Consider the following 7,520-nt stretch of genomic DNA (forward strand, 5'->3'; position numbering starts at 1 on the left):
AAGATATTAAAACATAAGACAAGTACGGAAAATGGAGTCTTGTGTGTTGGATAAATCCAAATGGGAGAGAAATGAGTAGTGAGCTGGGAAATAACATTGGAATATTTTTAAGCAAAAGAAAATAGCACAAGACACATTTGTATCTTAGATTGGAGGCCTGAGTCCTGAATTTTTTTTCTGCTGTCTAAAATAGTCAATTATGAAAACAACATTTCCTTAAAAGTTCTTTTTCTCATTCGGGTTGGAAAATAGTCTCACCATTATCTCATAACAGACCACAGCTACTTTCAGTAGATACACATGTACTGCCTTCAGTGAGACTGTCACACCCAAATTACAGAAAAATAATTCTATTTTACCAATTGCCACCCACTTACACATGTTATGCTAAGAATTAGATAGTCAGGTGAGTTCCATCAAACCCATTGTTGTATGCACAGAGTGTTTATAGAAATAACTACAGTACTACTGAAAATTTCTTTATGATTTTGCACACCGTGTTGAATGGCAGGTTAGTTTAGAAATTGCAACCTTGAGGAACCATAAAATTCAGATTTTGATACCACTTGGATCAAACACCAAGAACCACCTTCTCTGGGGATTTCATTAAATTACCTTGCAGTACCTGTGGGTTGGTGTCAGGTCTCAGACCTCCAGTCTCCCTCCAAAAGCTCAGCTCATGCCTCAGGAATTGTCATGCTGGCACTGGACCAATCTCTAGCATAGAGAAATCCCCTTTCCAGACATTATCGGTCACTCAGCTCCTGATCCTCCTCTTTCACTTCTAGAACCTACCTTTCAGGGTGAAATAGAAAATACTCACCTGACTCCTACCTACTGCCAAGGCAGTGGTCTTAGTGATAGCCACAACATCCAAAACAGTTGAGAAAGAGAGGCAGCCAGACCCTGAGATATGAGTTAGAGATTCTGTGACCTCACCTTTCCATAGAACTGCAATTATCATCTTACCTGTAATGATGTTCTACCACTGGGGAGCTGAGAAAAGTTCTGAAAAACTTTGTCCCACTTTTTGCTTCCCAGAAAGCCAAGTGTCTGGTGAGCATTCTCCAAAGAAGCCATTGGAGTATTGTGGAGACTCTTCATTTTCAAGCAGAGACGGGGAGGGCATAAGCAACGCATACCCCCGTCTCCCAGAACAAAAGATGGGCCTAGGTTTTTAAAAGTTCTTGGGTGGGAAAAGATTCATGTTTATTCACAGGGATAGGTGGGGTTTTCTGGCAAGTAAACAGCTTTGGGCTGGGATAGGTTAACTAAGGTGTGTGTGCAGCAGCTTTCTAAGATGGCTTCTGTAGCCGGAGGCCTCTGGGGTTAGTAGCAGGACTTATTATGGGGTGTCACACCTATGCAGACTCTTTCTTCCCGGGTTCGATTCCCTGGCTGCTGCTGCAGCCCCTCACTGCCCCTGGTGGAAGGTCACAGGTGGATGTTCTGCACATGTCCCTGGGGCTGGTTTTCTCCGGCTGCTTCTGAAAGACAACTTTAAAGAAGTTTGGGGGCTATTTTCTGATATCTTGCCCCATTGTTCTGGGGAATGGCTTTGTTTCAGTGCCCTCGCCCATTTCTTGTTACTTTGTTTGCAGATTTGGGGGGCCTTCTGTTCCCTGTCTTAGAATTATTGTCCTTAAGTGCTGCCAAATTTCCTGTCACTCTAAACAGAAACTTAGTACTTTACAAATCACGGCCCCCTCCCTCCCACCACCCCTGGTAAACACTAATAAACTTTGGCTTCTATACAATTGCCTGTTTTTGTCATTTCATGTAAGTGAAGTCATTCAAGAGTTGTTCTTTTCTTATTGACTTATTTTACTCAGCATAATGTTTTCAAGGTTCATCCATGTTGTAGCATGTACTATGACTTAATTTCTCTTTATGGATGAGTGGTATCCCATAGTATATATGTACCACATTTTACTTCAGTCCACAATCAATGCCCATGAAAGAAGTAGTCAGCAACTCAAATAACATATTGCATTGGGCACATTTGCTGCAAAAGATATCTTTAAAGTGTTAAAACGTGAAGGTGTCATCTTGAGGACTAAGGTGCACCTGACTCAAGCCATGGTATTTCCAGTCACCCCATATGCATGCTAATGTTAGACAAAGAAGAATTGATGCCTTTGAATTATGGTGTTCATGAAGAATATTGAATATACCACGGACTGTCAGAAGAATGAATACATCTGTCTTGTAAGAAGTACATCCAGAACGCTCCTGAGAAGCAAGGATGGGGAGACTTTGTTTCACTTACTTTGGACATGTTATCAGGAGGGACCAGCCCCTAGAGAAGGACATCAGGCTTGGTAGAGGGTCATCGAAAAAGAGGAAGATCCTCAACTGGATGGGTTGACACATGGCTGCAACAATGGGCTCTAGCCTAACGATTGTGAGGATGGCTTCTTTAAGATGGATGTTCTCTGAATTTCCTTGCGTTTTTCCCATGGCTTGGCCCAAGAAGAGAGGGATGTGAGCTTCACAGGACCCCCAGCAGGGCAGGGTTCTCAGGAAACAGGAAGGAGATGGGTGGTATGGAGCAGGCACATAGAAGGTGTCCAAGGAAGTGTGCAGGAGGGAGCAATGAACCCAGACACATCAAAGCCGACCTCTTTCTTTCTTTATCTTTCTTAAAACCAGGATTTCACATTCATAATAGTTTCTCTGGGTTATTTCACATCATTTACATTTTACTTTGTAAATTTGTTATCTTATATCTGTTTTAATACAGTTTCTCTTGTGGATTTGTTAAGGTGTTTGTTTTCTTATCTTTCATTTAGTGTTGTTTTGGGTAAACATGGAGTGGAGAAAACATTTAAGTACTGGACTACTAACCAAAAGGTTGGTGATTTGAACTCATCCAGCCTCTAAATAGAGGTTTATTCTAAATGGAGGTTCAATATTAGGTTATCCATTAAACTTTATCAATATTAACAGACTGTAAGGGGAAAATAATGTGATCACAACAATGTGTGTGGGAGAAAAATTAATGACCACAAGATCGTTCCAAATAGGGAAAAGTATTTTTTGTACAAGAAATATTCAGCAAATGTCAGGTACTGATATAATTGTGAAGCACTTTCCCTAAAGGCAGGGATGGGACAAGGAGAACCATTAGGACTAAAACTGTTCACCACAGCACTGGAAATCTAGGACAAAAAAAATAAGAGGGGAAAAGAGAAGTCTACGTCTTAAAAAATTAAACAAACAAGATAAAACCGTTATTATTCCTGATGAGGTGACTGCAAGCCTAGGATTCATAGGAGATTGTTTTTCTTATTTAAATACGAGAACTAAAAAAAAGAACAATGAGCGATGGGGCAAACCCAGGCTTCATATACAAAAATCAATATATTTCCACTTACATAGCAATAATACTTAAGAAGAGATGGGAGAAAAAGAAATGAAGTGCCCATGTAGAATATCAGAATAAGGAGAGCAATGTATAGTAAATGTTATAGTTTTTAGTTGCCGTGGAGTCAATCCTAACTCATAGCGACCCCATGAGAGTTTTCAAGGATGTGACCTTTCAGAAGCAGATAACCAAACCTGTCTTCCCAAGTGACTCTGATGATTTGAACTGCCAGACTTTTGGTTAGTAGTTCAGCTTGGCCATTTGCACCACCCAGAGACTTCCATGCATTCTCCATAAGCATTATTGTATTTCTAATGCTCACTATTTATTTAATGATGTAAGGCACTATCTTCACAACCTGACCTCCAATTCCCATAAAAAGTAAATCTTAATTTTCCCTCTTGTTTCACCACAGGGCACATGCATGGCAATGCAGGCTATTGCCCCACCCCTAGCTTCTAGAAAGACCATCCCACATGCTATTTATTTTTCTATGGAATGTCCTTACAATTCCATGGCCAGTTAAATCCTGGGAAGATTTAATATTTCAGATTAAAATCTACACACAGAAAGACATTTCCATTATCTTTGCATTATTTCATTACACAGTATTTTATTATTGACTCGACGCTGAGCTTCTCCACTACATACATTAATAAGCTACAATTACGTAAGTATTTACATAATAATTCCATATGATTTCATTTATTATTGCTATTATCATTTATTCTTTATTATTGGAAAAGAATATCTTATTTGCCAATGCACAATGAGGCTGGCTTATACTTGGGCTGAAGATTCTGTGAAGGGTGAGTATATCAATAACTGAACTCGGTGAAAAATAGACAATTTATATGTTTTTGATGAGATGAGAGAATTGTGTTTTCTTTCCAGTGCTCACACAGCAAAGCCTGGATACACTGGAGTCACTGCTAAGGAGAACAAAGGGGCTTATAGTTGGGAAACATGCAACAAACAGTGGTGAGATGTTTATCAGCTACAAACTTGGATTATTAAAAAGAGTCACACAAGCTTGGAAGATAGAGGAGAGGGTATAAAAGGATACAAAGGTGCTGACCAGAACAAGGATGGTTTGAGTGGCTCTGGACTCAGGGGAGGATCTAGGGGAGAGGCTGTTCCTATGAATGTGTTGGGCCCGCTCCTTGTGTTTGTACAGAATGAAAACCATGAAGCCACTAGTCCAGGACATGAGTCCCAAACACACAACATCAAGGAATGCAAACGATGCGAATGCAGTAAGCGTGTGGTTTTGTCACAAAGCACAGAACAGTATCCAAAATCTTTTATCTTTGTGATGGCTTTATTGCTCTGCCAGTCACATAGAAAGGAACTATCATATTTATCAGCATGTGCAGGATCCAGGAGAGGATATTGGAGGGACTAATGCACTTAGCAGCTTTTGCCTTAAGCTCTGCCCACCCCTGGGGCTGATGGAGATGGCCTGGAGGACACTCAAGAGGCAGGTGCAGCCAATGGACACTCCCCTGCCCACTCTGTGAACATACAAAAGAAGTTTGCATCCAAAATCATTGAGAAAATCTTTCCACACAAAAGCTACCATTGTCTGCGGGGTTCTTTTAGAGAGAATGACCAAGGTGTTGGCTACAGTCATGTGCCTGAGAATCAAGTCTGTGGACCTTAACCTGCACCCAGTGAAGCAGATGAAGAGATAACGGTAAAGGAGAGAGAAATTCCCCAGGATTCCCAATGTAATCTGTGATAAGAAGGTCGTCCTTATTGTTAAATCCCTGGAGAACATCCCCTCAGTTCCTCGTGAATGATACGCATCTTCAGCTCCAGAGGGTCCTGCGTGGGAAGATGAGACATGGTTCACATGTATCATGTCAACTAAAATCCACTGTGCTCTGCCTACCATTAATTCCCACTTAGAAACAGTGACTCAAAGTTTTCTTTTGTTAAGTGGTTTCCAGGAGTTGAATAAAAAATCTTTAAAGGACACTTACAAATCAGGAATCACTATTATGAAGACAGTATATGAGGTAACTTCTTTATTCTTCAAAAACCTGCAAGCAGAAAATACTACTACACACATTATAAAGTGTGGGAAGGGAGGATTAGGCACAGAGAAGTTAAGAGATTTGTCTAAATTCACATGCTGGTTGGGGCAGGGAGGGAACTTGAAACTGGCTGGGCTGATAACAAAGATCATGCATTTAACCACCATACTAACCTATGAAGCAAATCAGCTGTGGTCTTCAAATAAAACTAATGTATATTTAGTTGTGTTTTTACACCTTGTTATTTGAATTTAGATTGGTGGTATTTGATTTGATAATTTAGCTGAAACAGGTTTGCATTTATGCCTAATGGTTTATTCTGGAGGCCAATATCCACACAAATAAAGCTTTAGGTATGTTAGTCAATGTAGATGCGCTGCTTGTAGTATAATACTACAGAAACCTGCCCCGTGGCAAGTTGGTGAATGCAAGAATGGCTCAATATTAGGATGACAAGGCAAAGACTCATTTTCTCTTATGCCAAGATCAAAAGTACAAATGCGCCCATCACAGGAATTACTGAACATTTGTAATTCATGTCTTAAACTATGGGCCATGAAACAGTAATATGGAATATGGTAGTGTATGGTAGAGACTGAGTTATTACTGATTTCAAACTGTACCCCATCTGTTTATTAATATCTGAGTTAAGTGAAACTACTGGCAATGATGTGAGGTTTTTGAAAGATATTAAAATGTAAGATACATATGCTAAATTGAATCTGTAAGGTATCAAATCTTGTGCATTTTATGAATTAAAATAGTAGATTTTTGGATTACTATTCGACTATTTTTTAAACCCCTCACACGTCTGTCAGTTTATCATACTGTGGGGGCTTGCGTGTTGCCGTGACACTGGAAGCTATGCCACTGGTATTCGATACCAGCAGGGTCACCCATGGTGAAGAGGTTTCAGGCGACCTTCCAGATTATCACAGCCTAGAAAGAAGGACCTGCCGGTTTACATCTGAAAAGAATTAGCCAATGGGAACCAAATAATAGCAATGGAACATTGTCTAAAGTATTAAAAAGCAAAGATATCCTGAAGAATAAGGTACGCCTGACCCAAGCCATGGTGTTTTGAATTGCCTAACATGAATGCAAAAACTGGACAGTGAATAAGGAAGACCAAAGAAGAACTGATTCCCTTGAATTATGATATTGGCGAACAATATTCACTATATCATGGACTGCCAAAAGAAAGAACACATCTGTCTTGAAAGAAGTGCAGCCAGAATGCTGCTTAGAAGTAAGGATGGCGAGACTCCCATTCACATACTTTGGACATGGTATCAGGAGGGATCAGTCCCTGGAGAAGGATATCATGCTTGGTAGAGAGTCAGTGAAAAAGAGAAAGACCCTCAATGAGATGGACTGACACAGTGGCTGCAACAATGGGCTCAAGCATCACAACCATCATGAGAATGGCTCCTGACCAGGCAGTGCTTTGTTGTACACAGGGTTGTTTTGAGTCAGAACCAACTAGATGACCCCTAACAACAACAACGTTTTTTAAACCAGAGGAATATCACAAATACATTTGAGCCTTACAGCTGCTGCCTGAATCTCATGATTATAAAGTCACCTTTTCTGTAAATGCTGCTTCCGTAACTTCAACAAGGAAACCAGTCTCACCATAATCAACAGACCACTTTTGTTTTCAGTACAGATGAAATTCCTCTCTGCACTAATGCATCATCACCCACAGTTAGAGGACTCACCTCTGTCCCAGCAAACACCACTGATATGCAGTTTCTTCACAGGATTACATGATTCATACAGATCCATCCTGTGTCTATCACAGGCACTTGAGGTTCACCTCTGATCATCCTGGAAGTTTTGTCTGTGATCCGTGTCACAATTTCAGTGGATTTCATATTGATTTCAGAATTACAATCCTCCCAAAAAACCCAAACCCGTTGCCGTTAAGTTGATTCTGATTCATATGGATCTCGTGTGTTTCAGAGTAGGACTGTTCCATAGGATTTTCTTGTCTGTAATATTTAGGAAGCAGATCACCAGGCCTTTCTTCCTCGGATCTGCTGCGTGGGCTTGATCATCCAACCATTAGGTCAGTAGCCGAGACTAAACCATTTATGCCACAGAGGGACTTA

At 40.4% G+C, this 7,520-nt stretch overlaps 1 pseudogene; it reads right to left on the reverse strand.

The window, feature by feature from the left end:
- Positions 1–4,217: 4,217 nt before the first annotated feature.
- Positions 4,218–5,231, reverse strand: LOC126086208 (vomeronasal type-1 receptor 4-like; annotated as a pseudogene).
- Positions 5,232–7,520: the final 2,289 nt, after the last annotated feature.

Source organism: Elephas maximus, chromosome 11 (assembly GCF_024166365.1).
Source record: "Elephas maximus indicus isolate mEleMax1 chromosome 11, mEleMax1 primary haplotype, whole genome shotgun sequence".
NCBI classification, from domain to species: Eukaryota; Metazoa; Chordata; class Mammalia; order Proboscidea; family Elephantidae; genus Elephas; species Elephas maximus.